This window comes from Oryctolagus cuniculus, chromosome 13 (genome assembly GCF_964237555.1).
Source record: "Oryctolagus cuniculus chromosome 13, mOryCun1.1, whole genome shotgun sequence".
Classification (NCBI taxonomy): Eukaryota; Metazoa; Chordata; class Mammalia; order Lagomorpha; family Leporidae; genus Oryctolagus; species Oryctolagus cuniculus.
The window spans coordinates 70579335-70594801 of record NC_091444.1 but is presented as its reverse complement, the minus strand read 5'-3'; the positions used below and the strand labels follow the sequence as shown (position 1 = coordinate 70594801).

The 15467-nt window shown below is 46.3% G+C and overlaps 1 protein-coding gene and 1 long non-coding RNA gene across 8 annotated transcripts in view; both read left to right on the top strand.

Moving 5' to 3' along the window:
• Window positions 1-15467, top strand: part of CAMK1D (calcium/calmodulin dependent protein kinase ID) — a 464674-nt gene that overhangs the window by 98835 nt on the left and 350372 nt on the right. The window lies entirely within an intron of this gene.
• LOC138845003 (uncharacterized) overlaps window positions 1-15467 on the top strand; it is a 113216-nt gene extending 97749 nt beyond the window's left edge. For both annotated transcript variants that reach the window (XR_011381568.1, XR_011381567.1), the window contains exon 2: window positions 1-15467. This exon is cut by the window's left edge and continues 29917 nt beyond it. This is a non-coding gene — a long non-coding RNA (uncharacterized lncRNA).

Below are 15467 nucleotides of genomic sequence, written 5' to 3'. Positions count from 1 at the left end.
TCTGAGAGGCAGTGAAAACAGGAGTGCGTGTGTTCATGGTGGTTTTAGTGTTCTGTCCGAGCCCCAATCCTGCCGTCTTTATGGACAATTAGCAGTCTTTACGTGCATATTGTACTGAATGGACAGTTTATATTTCTGGACCATTGAGGTTTTTTTTTTTTCCCTCCCTTCTCATAAGTGCTTGTTAGCATTTGCCTGTGTTGGTGAGTCTCAAGGCAGGCCGGTTGAAATGGTGTAAGATATGATGACAATGTTAGCGATGATGAAGAAACACTGATCATCGTGCTGCCTTGGGTAGTACGTGCTGTTCAGCACCAGAAGGGTCTGAGTCCCCATGTCACCGGCTCAGCGGGCTGGGTTAAGTCCAGAGTGCTTGTTTCTTTTTCTTTTTTAAAAAATTTTTAAAGCTTTTATTTATCTGAGAGGTAGAGTTACAGAGAGTGAGAGGGAGAGACAGAAAAGTCCTTCATCTGCTGGTTCACTCCCCAAATGACAGCAGTGGCTGGAGCTGGGCCCATCTGAAGCTAGGAGCCAGGAGCTTCTTCTGGGTCTCCCATGTGGGTGCAGGGACCCAAGCACTTGGGCCATCTTCTACTGCTTTCCCAGGCCATAGCAGAGAGCTGGATTGGAAGAGGAGCAGCTGGGACATGAACCAGTGTCCATATGGGATTCTGGCATCGCAGGTGGAGGATTAACCTACTGCACCACAGCACTGGCCCTGGAGCTCTTTTCTGCCCAGAAAAGGTAGTGGAGGCCATGTCGGCTGCAGCAGTGTTGGAAGCTGGCTCACAGGAGAGAACAGCATAGATGAGGCACATTTGGATTGGGTCGGGGAGAGGGAAGGGCTACCACACTGGGGAACAAGCATCTGTGGGCAGAATCCTCCCAGGCAAACAGCTGCTGGCCATCGTGTCTGGAGACCAAGACAGAGAAGAGCAGACTTGGGTCCTGACTACTGTAGTTGGAGAATGAGAATAAGCTCCAAGAGCTTCTTCCCATTTCTACAGAGATGGCTTCATGTGTTGAGTGCCTGGGTGTAGAGTAGTTACTAGCTTGATTATTTGTAGTTCAGAAGTTTAGTTTTTCAGCAGTCAGGCCTGTGTAATCTGTGGCCGTCGGCATCCGCTGGTTCTCTCACCTGTGTGGCCGCTGCTGTGCTGTCACTGCCACTTCCTGGAGCTCTTTCTTCTCCTGGGGCTGGCGACTTGAAGAAGGTGAGGGAAATGCTTGGCTGGGGCCTGAGAAACTGGTGAGTCTGGATCTCACAGCAGTGATCTAAGTCCCCGGCTGTTTTGTTCCCTCTTCTTCCCATGGCTGTTCAGTGACTATTCAACCAAGGAAGATGGTGTGAGCCGACACTCTTCCCTGGGTCTTGGCAGCTGGTGTTCTGTAGATCTCTCCCCGCCCTTGGTGGCTTCTCAGCCTTCCCCCACCGCACTCAGAGGGGAGGGACAAACGAACCCCAGCAGCTGCTGGTGCTCCCCAGACCGGGGCTCCAGGGAGACTGCTGGGGCTTGTGGCTTCACCAACCCCTGACACAGGAACTGCGATCTGAGAACTTAGCGTTAGTGGCTGTTATCAAACAAGGCAGAAAAGGGGTCACAGTCATCCCAATTACAAATTGTTGTATTTGGTGTTTCTTGAATTTTTACATATGGTTCCTAAGGCGGTTGTCTCAAGCAGAGTGTTAGATTCCACAGCACACCTATACCCAGGCGCCATTCAGGCCCCCAGGCAGGAAATCTTTGGTCCCGAATTCTGTGTCTGCATTTAGAGCCACCAGGTGGAAATCCAGTGGGAAGGGAGGCGAAGACTAGGGTCTATCCACCACCCATCAAGTCTTCGGGAGTTCCGTGAATTTCAGCCACGTGCGGAGGTTTAGCAGTGGGTTTCTTCTCGTTGAGGGATAAGATAGTGGGGTTGGCATTTCTTCTTTGCCAACTCAGACAATGACAACTAAAAAAAAATCCAGCTCATCTGGGCATTTCTATAGCAATCACTGGTTCTAGACAACCCTCAGTTATCCATGAGTGTGGGGGAGTTTTGCAGATAATAAAGATCCCCAATAATCCAGAAATTTTACTTTGATTGTTCGTTGTTATTTCTGCCAAGTCTATCTTAGTTTTAAAATAAACATTGAACACACTTCAGTGAGGTGATGCATTTGAGCAATGGCTGTGTGTTTTATCCAGGTTATTGCACTGGGTACCTCGGTATGGTGTTACTCCCATATTAGATAAGAAGAGAGGGAGCACTTCAGGGAGGCCAAAGGCAAGGTCACCATTGAGAACTGGAGCTGGACTTAAGCTTCTTCTCTGTGACTGATGATGCATACTATTGTTTTTAAAAAACTTGCCTACCTTTTGGTGGTAAACAGGAGAAAGCCAGGAGAAGGCTGAAATAATTTTAGGCTAGCAGTGTTGGAGTAACCAACAATTGCAGGTATTTGAGAGAGAGAGCATCAGTTTCTTGATTTAGAAAATAAAGGTTGAAGGTGGGTGTTGGGGTACAGCAGGTTAAGCTGCCACTTGGGGTGTCTGCATCCCGTATCAGTTGCCTGGGATTGAGTCCTGTCTCCACTTCTGATCCAGCTTCCTGCTGACGTGACCTCCCCTCCCCAACCCCGGGAGACAGCAGGTGATGGCTCAAGTGCTTGGCCTCTTGCCATCCACATGGGAGACCCAACTGGAGTTCCTGATTCTTGGCTTCAGCCTGGGCTAACCCTGGCTTGTTGTGAGCATTTAGGGAGTGAACCAGTGGATGAAGTCTATCCCTGTTTCTCTGTCTGCCTTTCAGATACAGACAATGAGATGAATAAATTTTCATATTTTGGATATTGATATTGTACGTAGGAGATGAGACAATGCTTGGATGAATCCAACCAGCATTTAAATGTTGGGGACGGCTGTCCCTCCTTTAGGCTCCTGCCACTTGAGAAAGATCCGTGTGTGGGGGGAAATGTGTCTTTGGTCCTTCTGAGTTAGTGGAAGGTCGCCATGGCAGCCACACAGGGCTGTTCACAAGCTCATTGAGAGCCACATCTGACCCTGACAAATAAATAGCTGCTGAATGAGGCAACGTGTCACAGGAGTTGTCATAGCTCGGAGCACATTTTCTTGTTGAAGATCTCTGGAACTTTCCAGCTAAAAGGCATACAAGGTATTGGTCGCTCATTTTTGGAGCAAAACAAGTGTCGTGAGGTTGCCCTTATTTGCACAGTGAAGTTCTGGCTCTCCCCACCCTTGGGAAACCAGTTCTTAGTGTGAGGTTTCGATCAGGACAGATACCCAGGAGGAGCTACCGAGGAAGGAAGAAGGTTTATTTTGGCTCTTGGATTTGGAGGCTCCCGGTGAAGGTCGGGAGGCCCATTGGTCTGGTGTCTGATGAGGGTGCTGGATGACAGAGCTGGTGCAGAGGAGGAATGCCATGGGAACCAGGAAGCAGAGTGCCAGGCAGAGAGAGCATGCACATCCCCCGTGATCATGTGCCTCTCACCACAGACTCCACCCTCGCCACTGAATCCAATCCAAACACCTCTACCTTCAGACACCAGTCGGCTGTAGTCTCCACCTTTATTCCATCAACTGTGAACACAAGAGTTTGGGGACCAATCCTCTAACATGTGGGCCTTTTGGGGGACACGCAGCCTAGTATTCAAACCAGAGCACCCCTCAGTGCCTGGAGAGCAGAAGACTGGAAAGATGCTCTCATGTTTCCATGTGTACTGAATCTTGAGGGTTGGTGGGGGGTGTATGCCTTCATGTTCTCTGTGCAGTCGGGACTCAGGGAACTGAGTTGTTGTTGTTACCTGAGGCATGTTCCAAGCCAGACACGGTGGCTGTTTAGTCTAAACATTTTATCCTGTGTTCAAAAAATGAAATTGTCAGTTATACAAGGCCATTTAAATAACTTTTCTCCCATCATGGCCCATTTTCCTAGAACATCAGCTGAGATAGATTGCAATGTGTGGCATGGCACATGGTAGAGATGGTATTTATATTAACAAGTGAAATGCAGATACATAGAGGCCAGGCCCAGTTTGTATGACCACCCCTAAGTCCACATGAAACTTAACAACTGGGTTCTTAGAGTATTTCAGTGGATATGGTTATTGAGATAATTACAGATTTGCATCAATTTGTAAGGAGTAATAAAGAGACCTGTATCCTTTACTTAATTTCCCCAGTAGTAACACCTTGCAAATTTATAGTTACAATGTCACAAGCAGCATTTTGACATGGCTACAATCCACTGGTTTAAAAAAAGGATTTATTTATTCATTTACTTGAAAGCATGATGGGGGACAGTGGGAGAAGAAGGAGAGAGAGTGGGGCGGGGGAGAGAGAATCTTCCATCCTCTGGTTCACTTTCTAAATGTAGGGCTGGACCATGCCAAAGAAACCAGGGACCAGGAACTCCAGGCTTCCCACGGGAGTGCAGGGGCCCAAGCACTTGTGCTATCTTCTGCTGCCTTCCCAACGGTGTTAGCAGGAAACTGGATTGGGAGCAGAACAGCCAGGACTCCCAACAAGAGGCAGCTTAACCCCACTGCAACTCACTGATATTTTTTCAGATGTTTTTGAAGTGATTTTATTTTATTATTATTATTTATTTGAAAGTCAGAGTTACACAGAGAGAGGAGAGGCGAGAGAGAGAGAGAGAGAGAGAGAGAGAGAGAGAGAGAGAGAGAGGTCTTCCATCTAATGGTTCACTCCCTAATTGGACGCAACAGCTGGAGCTGTGCAAATCTGAAGCCGGGAGCCAGGAGCTTCCTCTGGGTCTCCCATGCGGGTGTAGGGGCCCAAGGACTTGGGCCATCTCCTACTGCTTTCCCAGGCCATAGCAGAGAGCTAGATTGGAAGTGGAGCAGCCGGGTCTCAATCAGGTGCCCATATGGGATGCCAGCACTTCAGGCCAGGGCATTAACCTGCTGCGCCACAGTGCCAGCCCCTGGAAATGATTTTAAAATGATATGGTGTGACTGGGGAAATGGTGTCAGGTGGACTCCTGGGACCGAAGTGTGGGACCAGAACTTTCCGGGTGTCCTTGAGCTGAGGTTGGTTTTGGTAGCAGAGGAGACGTGAGTGTGGATTGGGAGAGGCCTCAGTGGGGGCAGAGGGATTTTCCCAGGGGGCACGTGGTGGGAGTAGGGAAAGGTGCGTCAGCCCAGTGAGGGGCCTGGCCCAGGACCCATCTCCCCACCCCAGCTGTGTGCCCCCTCAGCTTCCAGCCCATGTGCTGGGAACATGGAGGGGTCCTCCAGGCTCCAGGGGCCCAAAGCCTGGGCTGCACCCAAATCCCAGACCACACTCCTCCGCCTTCTGCACCGGAATTTCTGGAAGGTTTGAGAATTGTCCTTTGTCACCCTTTCCTTTCATGGGATGCCTTTCTCATCGGATTCAGGCAAGCCCATAATGAGGCATTGGAGGACCCGTGGTGCTGCTTTTTATTCATTATTTAGCAGCCTCTCCCCAGTCCCAAATCTCAGCTGCCCTCCACGGCCCACACAGCATCCCGCCCTGGAAAGTGGGTAATTAATGCTGGCGGAAGTTCAGTGAACTCCTCCTGGGGCCAGGGGAGGAGAGGGCCAGTGCTGTGCAGAGCAGGGAGCTGGCTGCGTTCCGGGACCCTTGAAGCCCACTGCCTGCTGAGCCTACAGGAGCTCCTCGGCGTGGGGGCATGGCCTAGCTTCTATTTAGGGGGAGAGAATCCACTGAGCATTGTCAGGCTCCTGAGCTAAATCTGGCATTCGAGGTTACCAGGCACTTCCTCCGTCCCTCCCCCGTTTGCATGGAGACTTGGAAAACATCTGGATTCGGGCCCATACATGTCACTTGTGGAGTTAGCCCTTTCCTCTGAGCTAAGCCTACCTTTTGGGGAGGGGGTGGGGTCAGCACTGTGTCGATTGCTTCCACAGGGCATAGGCGAGGGAGGCGACACTTGCATTGCATTCCCTTCCTTGGTTTGTGACAATGTGCCATGGATGTGAAAAATAGGAAGACACAGCTTTTGCAGGAGTTACTAATTTATAAACACATAACTACATTACAGGAGCTTGGGAGGTGGAATCCCTCGGAACTTATTCCCAGGGAAAGCTCATAGAATAAAAAATGGTTTTTCAGACGTGCTTAGAGTACAATATGATTTTGTAAGGCTTTAAGTTTTAGAATTTGCACCTTCTGGAGAAAATAACGTTATATTTTACTTGGAGAGTAATTTTGTTGAAATGACCCTTTCAAGGGAGTTGGAAAATACACGCGTTCAATTATTCTTTTAAGTCATTGCATATAATCAGTTCTTTTAGGGCCTTTTTACTCCTGGCAAATTGTTTATTTCCTGTCATTGCTTTTTGATTTACTAGGTTATTCTTCTTAAGTATAGAACATTTTCTTTAGGGCCTATTCTGATATTTATATAAATGGATGAAAACCAGACAGACAGTGGGCTTTTGTTTGATTTGTACTTCAGATCTGAAAATATGTCTGAGAGATTCCCGTTAGTGCGGAGTTTGATCGTTAGTGCCTTCAGTCCCGAATATGCACTATTATATTAACATAGCCAGGTCTCTGCCTGATCCCAGATTTCGTAGTGGTTTTCTATTGTGCTTTTGAAAACTTTGACTTGCTCTGTGGTACATAGAGATGTGCTTTTGCAAATCGAGGGGGCATCGGAGCAGGTGTTTAACCTCGAGGTTAGGATGCTTGCATTTCGCACTGCAGTGCCTGGATTCAATCCCTAGCTCCTGCTCCTGCTGCTGGCTCTGCCCTTGGTGGCAGTGGTGATGGCTCAAGTCACTGGGTTCCTGCCACCCTTGTGGGAGCCCTGTGTTTTGTTCCTGGCTCCTGGTTGTGGGCCAGCAGATGGGAGCTCTGTCTGGTGTCTTGGCCTCTCAAATTAAAAAAAAAAAAGTAATTGAAAGAAACATGCTACTTTTTCTTTATATGACTTGTGAGTGTGAAGACCTGAAGAGCAATGCAAACATAGGTTCTACTTCTGCTACCCAGGCTTATTCTGTGTACAATAATTATATGGTTGTTTTCATATTGCTTGTTTCTCCCATTTCCCACTAATGGCATATCTTGGGCATTGTTCTGTATTGTCAGTCCTTCCCCCAAAATGCTTTGTATGCCTTTGAATCCCAAAACACCTTGGCTCAGAGTGGGCTTCCTGGCCCACAGTATGCCACCCCCGTATTAAAGTACGGTACCCTGTGTGTGCGAGGCTCTGTTCCAGGTCTTGGTTGACTCCTTGTCCTTGCCTGAATGCCACCAGCACCTTCTCATCTAACTCTCGTGGTCCTTTCCTCTTTTCTCCCTTGTGCGTTTTTCCCATGTTGCTTTTCTCCATGCTTCTTTCTCATTCCACTCTCTTGTTTGCCAGTATGGACTTGCAGCTCTACTGGAGATGAGCGAACCCCAGTTTCAAAGTGGGAAGTGGGTGCTGGTCTGGACCTGTGTGCCTGGGTTCCAAGGGAGCTGCTTCCCTTAAGGTTCTCCTGCACCTTTACTTCTGGGCCTGAGGCCCCCGTGTGTTCTCAGGGTTGCCAGCTGGCTGCAAAACAGCAGCTCACTCAAGAGGGTGAAGCTGGGTTGGGCATTGCAATGAACACATCCACATCCCAAATCACAGTGCCTGAGCTTGACACCTGTCAGAGGCCGGTGAACATGCACCCTGGTAGGCAGCAGTGACAACTCCAATGTCTGGGTTCCTGCCGCCCACATGGGACACCTGGATTGAATTGCAGCCATTGCTGGCATCTGGGGAATGGGCCACTGGATGGGAGCCCCAGGTCTTTCTGCCTTTCAAATGCATGAATGAAAAAGATGGTAACCCTGTGTTTTTAGTGACCAGGGTGGGGTCAACTTTGCATGTCGGACGACAGCGTGAAATGTGTCCTGTGTCTTGCAGTCACAGCTCTGCAGCCACCGTCTGAGGATTAACTGGTCAGGAGCTACTCTGGCCACCAGGTTTCTGGTGGAGGGCTCTGCAGCTCACAGTGCACCCAAATCAAGCAAGGCAGGGCAGAGCACCCTGTTGCCTCTGTCAGTTCCTACCCATCTCCTCACCTGCTGAGTGGTATCAGGTATCTTCTTCACTGCCAGTGCTACATAAAGGAATACACCTTTCTGAACATGGCTGAGGCTCCCTATGCAATCTGAGATGTCTTTGCCCTCCTTCTCCTCCTCCTTCGGCCAGTATGGAGTAAACCATAACCTACTTCACTGCGCTTCCAGGAGTGTGTGATACAGATGACATGTTCTCTGCACCCATTGTCTGTCTGTTCATGTCTAAATGTATCACATGCATTGGTAGTTCAGCCAGGTGAGCCCCATGAACCTCAGGTGGTCTGTGTGCAAAGTCACTGATTGCTCCTCCTTGTGTGTTTTCTTTCTTCCTGTGGTTAAAAACCTGCTCTGTTTCCCCTCACTGAAGCTCACCCATCCTTCCTCCCTGGAGAGAGTCTCATGTGTCAGGTTGTTCTTTACTCTTTCCTCTCTCTCACTTTAGGCTCAGGCAATCTCATTTTATGTTAAGCACCTGTCAATCGATCCATCTATCCATCATCCATCTGTCCATCCATCCGTTCATAATCCATCCATTTGTCCATTCATCCATCCTTCATCTATCATTCATCCTTCCATCTATCCATCCACCCACCCACCCATCCATTTGTCCATTTGTTCATCCATCTGTCTGTACATCTGCCCACTCCTCCAGCCAGCCAGCCAGCCAGCCAGTTTTAACTGAACATCTTCCACCTGCCAGGCCTTCTCTTGAGGCTGAGTGGACAGGGGTGAGAAACACTATTCCTGCCTTCCAAGAGCTCACTGCTCCTTAATTAGGGTGCCAGGCAAACAGACGGGTATCCAAGGAGCGGATTGCTCCACTAGTGAGTGAGAGTCAAGGGAGACACAGAGGACAGGGAGTGTAATTCTGACCAGAGTCAGGAAGGCCATTGCTGGTGGACAGATGTAGCTGTGGCATTCGCTAGGCCAATGTGGGGGACAGGAAGGAGGAGGGCATGCCAGGTCAGATAAGCAACAGGTGCAGAAGTTGAAGGCATAGACTATGGCATGTTGTTGCAGAAAGGCTAGCAAAGATGCCGGGGTGGAATCAAGAGGCAGAAAATGCACTGGGAAAAAGTAGGCTGTGGCCAGCCACATCGTGAAGATTCTTGTATATGAAAATAATTAGTCAGTCCTTTCATGCTCCTTTTTATGTGCAAGATACCATCTGAGCATTTTATAGATATTCTTTGATTTAATCCTCATAGCAACTCTAAGAGGGAAGAATCACAATTGTCTCCATTTTACAGATGAAAAGCTGAGCCTAGAGAGGCTGAGATTCACATGAAGTCACTGAGCAGCAGAGGGTAGAGCTGAGGTCCAGGCCCAGGGAGTTGGGTCTGGGAGACCAGATGGCTGAGTGGGCTTTCCTAGTCTTCCAGCCTGCTGCCTCTCACACTCCAGAGTTGGACTTTATCCAGCTGGCTTTGAGGAGCCATGGACAGGTGTTAGGTAGTGGGGAAAAGGCTCTGAAATGTGTTAAGGTTATCCTTTATCCTTGGAGGCAGGATGGAGACTTGAGCCAGAGGGGACTGCTTAGAATTCTCCTTGTGTATTTTTTTTTTGATGGAACCTGGTAGAACATTCTTTTAGAACCTCTGTCTCAGAATTAGGTATACCAAAACGACAGTTCTAGAATCTATTCTTATTATACATTTTCATTTTATTTGAAAAGCAGAGAGACAAGAGAAATGGGGAGATTTTGTGTTTACTGATCCTGCCCCTAAATGCCTACTAATAGCCAGGACCAGGTGGCGTTCAGGAACCTAGAACTCAAGCTGTGTCTCTCTGTGGGTGACAGGGACCCAACTACTTGATCCATCACCTGCTGCTTCACAGGGTGTGCATTAGCAGGAAGCTGATCAAACCCAGGCACTCCCATATGGGCTGCAGGCGTCCCAAGTGGCATCTTAGCCACCGTGCCAAATGTCTGGCCCTGGAACCTGTTTTTCAGTCCACATTGGTTTATAACAAAACATGCCCTATATGCTAATGCAGTTTAATGTTTGAATTAAAGAATAAATGGGCTTGCATGGTTTAGAGTCCCTTTGCACTTCCCTTCTGCTGCGGGTCTGGTGGGAAGCTGGTGGTTCCACTAATAGTGCCATTGGGGAGTCAGTGGGGGAGAGGGAGGGAAGGAAGCATTGGGCTGGCCTGTGACACCATCTCACTGACTAGTACCTCTTTCTTGAAGGTTTTTGAATTTTAACAATTTTTAACATTGTGGTCAGATCCACACTGCAGAAGCGTTGCCATCGTAACCATTCTTAAAGGTACAGTTTCGTGGCATTGATTACATCTAGGTTGCTGTGTAACTGTCACTACTGTGCATCTTTCAGACTCTTCTCATCTTGCATCCTCTAAATAACAGCCCCTGGCACCCATCGCTGTACTTTCTGTCTCTGTGATTTTCATTGCTTTAGGGACGTCCTGTAAGTGGAATCTATGTGTCTTTTTGTTTCTGGCTCATTACACTTAGTATGTCATCAGGTTTCATCCATGCTGTAGCACCCATGAGAATTTTCTTCCTTTTTTATTGACTGATAACCCACTGTATGTATGTACCACATTTGCTTATCCATTTGTCTGTCTCTGGACACTTGAATTGCTTTGATATTTTGGCTATGGTGAATAAAGCTATAATGAACATGATTATACAAACACCTGTTTGAATTCCTTCTTATTGTCCTTTGAATAACCCATGAGGACTGCTACTTTTGGGAACTACTAAGAGTCCTCAAAAAGTTTACAGAAAACACTTTTTATGAAAAAAACTATATGTGGTTTTCAAATTTTTGTGCCAAAAGAAACTTACTTAAAAAATTATTGTTGTATTGGAAAGGCAGAATGACTGAGAGAGGGAGAGAGATGATCTTCCATCTGCTGGTTCACTCCCCAAATGGCCATGACAGCCAGGACTGGGCTAGGTGAAAGACAGGAACCAGGAACTCCATCAGGGTCTCCATTATGGGTGGCAGGGTCCAGGGACTTCTGAGGCAGGTTAGTAGGAAGCTGGATCAGATGCAGAGCAGTCAGGACTCTAACTGCACTCTGATACAGGCTGCTGGTGTTGCAAGCATTGGTTTATTTACCGGTTTATTTACCCCACTGAGCCACAGCACCCATCCCCTAAACTTATCTTTCAACTCCATTTTACATGAGGGTTTTGGAGTCCTCTCGTATAGGTCGTTCATAACTGTGGATATCACTGTCTCCTGCCCCTTCCTTTACTGCCGTGTCCAGTGAATCACAGAGTGTGGTATTAGAGGTGGATCTCTGGATTGCATTTTAGGACTGGATCTGCAGCTCCTCTTGTGTTTAATTGGAAGCACAGTGGACATGTTCTAAGCAGGAGGTGATGGCCATGGTGTGCTGAAGAGCTGAAGAGAGAGGGAGGCATGGGGACTGTAGTATTGATTTGAGCAGGGTAGGAAGCAGAAGTTATGGGACTTTCTGAGTTTCTACTTGGCCATGATACATGAAGGAGAGAGAAAGGCCTGGCGTGAGTGTCAGCGTTCTAGCTTGGGTGACCATCTCTGATTTTATTGATTTGGGTCTTTTCTCTTCTTTTTTTAGTTAGTTGGGCCAATGGGGTGTCAATTTTGTTTATTTTTTCAAAAAACCAGCTTCTCGCTTGGCTGATTTTTTGTAATGTTTTTTTGGATTCAATCCTGTTAATTTCTTCTCTGGTTTTAATTATTTCTCTTCTCCTACTAGATTTGGGTTTGGTTTGCTGCAGTTTTTCTAGGTCCTTGAGGTGCGCTGAAAGCTCATTTATTTGGTACCTTTCCAATTTCTTGATATAGGCACCTATTGCTATAAATTTGCCTCTCAATACTGCTTTTGCTGTATCCCATAAGTTTTGATATGTTGTGTTGTTGTCTTCATTTACTTCCAGAAAGTTTTTGATTTCTCTTTTGATTTCTTGAATGACCCAGTGTTCATTCAGGAGCATGTTGTTCAGTCTCCATGTGTTTGCATACTTTCTGGGGTTTCCTGAGTTGCTAATTTCCAGCTTCATCCCGCTGTGGTCTGAGAAGCTGCATGGTATGATTCTAATTCTTTTAAATTTGCTGAGACTTGCTTTATGGCCTAGTATGTGATCAATCCTAGAGAAGGTTCCATGCGCTGCTGAGAAGAATGTGAAGTCTGTAGATGTAGGGTTGAAAGTTCTGTAGATATCTGTTAGATCCATTTGGGCAATAGTGTCAATTAAATCTGCTGTTTCCTTGTTGATCTTCTGTCCGGATGATCTGTCTATTTCTGAGAGTGGAGTATTGAAGTCCCCCAGTACTATTGTATTGGAATCTAAATCTCCCTTTAAGTCCCTTAACATATCTTTTAAATAGACCGGTGCCCTGTAATTAGGTGCATATACATTTATAATAGTTACATCTTCCTGTTGAATTGAACCCTTAATCATTATATAGTGTCCCTCTTTGTCTCTCTTAACAGTTTTTGTATTAAAGTTTATTTTGTCTGATATTAATATGGCTACACCTGCTTTTTTTTGGTTTCTGTTGGCATGGAATATCTTTTTCCAACCTTTCACTTTCAGTCTGCATGCCTCTTTGTTAGAGAGATGTGTTTCTTGTAGGCAACAAATAAGTTGGGTTGTGTTCTGTGAGCCAGTCAGCTAAACGGTGTCTTTTAACTGAAGAATTCAGACCATTAATGTTCAATGTGACAATTGATACGTAGTGACTTTGCCCTGCCATTTTCCCGGAAATATTTTCTAGTATATGCTTTGAGCTTCCCATGCTCTTTTACTGGTAGGTGTTCTTCCTTTCCCTTCTTTCATATTGATGGCCATGTTTCTGTGTTTCTGAGTGTAGCACATCTTTAAGTATCTTTTGCAGGGCCGGACGAGTGGCCACAAAGTCTTTCAATTTCTGTTTGCTATGAAAGGTCTTTATTTCACCTTCATTCACAAATGAGAGCTTGGCAGGATATAATATTCTGGGCTGGCAATTTTTCTCTCTTAGCACCTGTGCTATGTCTCGCCATTCCCTCCTAGCTTGTAGGGTTTCTGATGAGAAGTCAGCTGTGAGTCTGATTGGAGATCCTCTGAGAGTAATCTGACCCTTAACCTGGAAGAACCAGGCAGAGCTCTCAGGCCCCACCCATCTCAAGCCTCCAAGGCTCCTCCAACAGCAGGCAGTCCACTTAACATGGACACAGTATAAAAAAAAAAAAAAAGAAAAGAAAAAAAAAAGCGCACAGTGACGCAAGAAGAATTAACTATGCCGAGTAACAAACACAGAAATAGAGGGAGCAAGATCAACGATGACACTATGATGCCTCCAAATAAGCAAAACACCCCAAGCCAAGAGTATGAAGATGATGAGATAGAAGAAATGCAAGATACGGATTTCAAAAAATTTATGATAAGAACATTTAGAAGTTTTCAAAAGCAAATCCTTGAACTACAGAAATCCTTAATGGACAAGATTGAAAATCTTTCTCGTGAAAATGAAATTTTAAGGAAGAGTCAAAATGAAACTCAGAAACTAGTAGAACAGGAAAGTGTAATAGTCAAGAGAAATCAAAATGAAATGAAGAGCTCAATAGATCAAATGACAAACACATTAGAAAGCCTTAAAAACAGAATGGGTGAAGCAGAAGAGAGAATATCGGACTTAGAAGATAGAGCACAGGAAAACATACAGTCAAACCAAAGAAAAGAAGAGGAAATTAGAAACCTGAAAAATATTGTTGGGAATCTACAGGATACTATTAAAAAAACCAACATTCGAGTTCTAGGAGTTCCTGAAGGCATGGAGAGAGAGAAAGAATTGGAAGGCCTTTTTAGTGAGATACTAGCAGAGAACTTTCCAGGTTTGGAGAAGGACAGAGATATCCTAGTACAGGAAGCTCATAGAACCCCCAATAAACATGACCAAAAGAGATCCTCACCACGACACGTGGTAATTAAACTTACCACAGTGAAACATAAAGAAAAGATCCTAAAATGTGCAAGAGAGAAACGTTAGCTTGGGTGACCAGATAACTGTCAACTAGGTTGGTTGGCAAATGGGAGGGAGCTGGGAGACCAGAGGATGTGCATTTATTTCTCCAAAACAGGGAAGGGCCTCCTTACCCATGATCTGCAGGGTAAAGATAATTACAACGTGACTATAGAATGGAGCTGGAAGATGAACTGAAGATACTGTGTAATTAGTGTGAATTTATATTCTTATTTGGAGAAGGTGGTTGTATTTCTTGACAAAAAGTCCTGTCATATAAGGACTTTCTATTTTGGGAATCTGTAGTGGAAACTAATATGTTTGTGGTGTTTTTCAAAGGTGACAGATGAACAGTAGGGGAATAATTTGGTATTAAATGATATAAGCATTTCCACCTATTTTTGTGCTTGACTTGGAAGTTGAATTCAGGATTAGGCACTGCACCTCTGCTCTGAGTAGCCCCCCACTGGCTGGCCCCCAATCTCAGCAGGAAGCTTCGCTCTCTACCTTTTCTGCCTTAGGTTCTGGAATGCTCAGATTGGAGTAAAGTGTGGCATCAAAGGAATGCACGTTGTGAACAGCATAGTGCGTTCACTCTCAGATATGGGGGGGCTTCAAGAAAGCAGAACAATGGAATGAAAATACAAGTTTATGTTGATGCAAACTTTTTTGAAATACATGCCTAGTTTTTTCATAATACATTTCCTATGACCTGGAAGAAGGCCCTACATGTCTTGATCAAGGCCTTGCCGGAGCTGTTTTGGGGAGTGGATTCTTCCAGCGTGCTCTGTCCTTAGTGCTGGAGTTCTGGGTACCTATGCCCCGTGGCACCACTTTTTCTTCCTGTGAATCCCCACCAGCAGTTTTCCCTGCAGTGGCTGGCAGCTGTCCATTATGCCCTATGCATGGCCTTTTACCCTGCAGGCTTCTGGTCCTGTCTTTGCAGGCATCTCCTCAAGACTGCCCACCCTTATTTTAGCAATGAAATGAGGGACACTTTCATTTTCTGGGGCTCCAACCCCCCTAGATGCATTAGAACTCAGAGTGTGTGGGGGTCCTGTGGAGCTGGAAGCCTGGCTTGCAGGTACCATGGAGTGCTGAGCCCGGAGTCCCCGGGAAGTGTGTGCTGCAGAGCCCTTGGGCGATGTACGATGCTGTGCGCCGGCCTCTTGGCTTCTCTCCTGGACTCTCTCATCCCGCTTTGCAGATAATCAGGGCTGTTGTGGATGCCAGCCTTCTAGCTGTTTCTGAGCTCCTACTGTGTTGTAAATCTGTTCCATTGACATAAATGATGATGATGACAAGTAGCTACAGTGTATTGCGTGCTCCAAGCACTGTACCAAGTGTTTGATGTGTCGTTTACTTCTTATTTAAAAAAATACTTATTTATTTATTTGAAAGAGTTACACAGAGATAGAAGGAGAGGCAGAGAGAG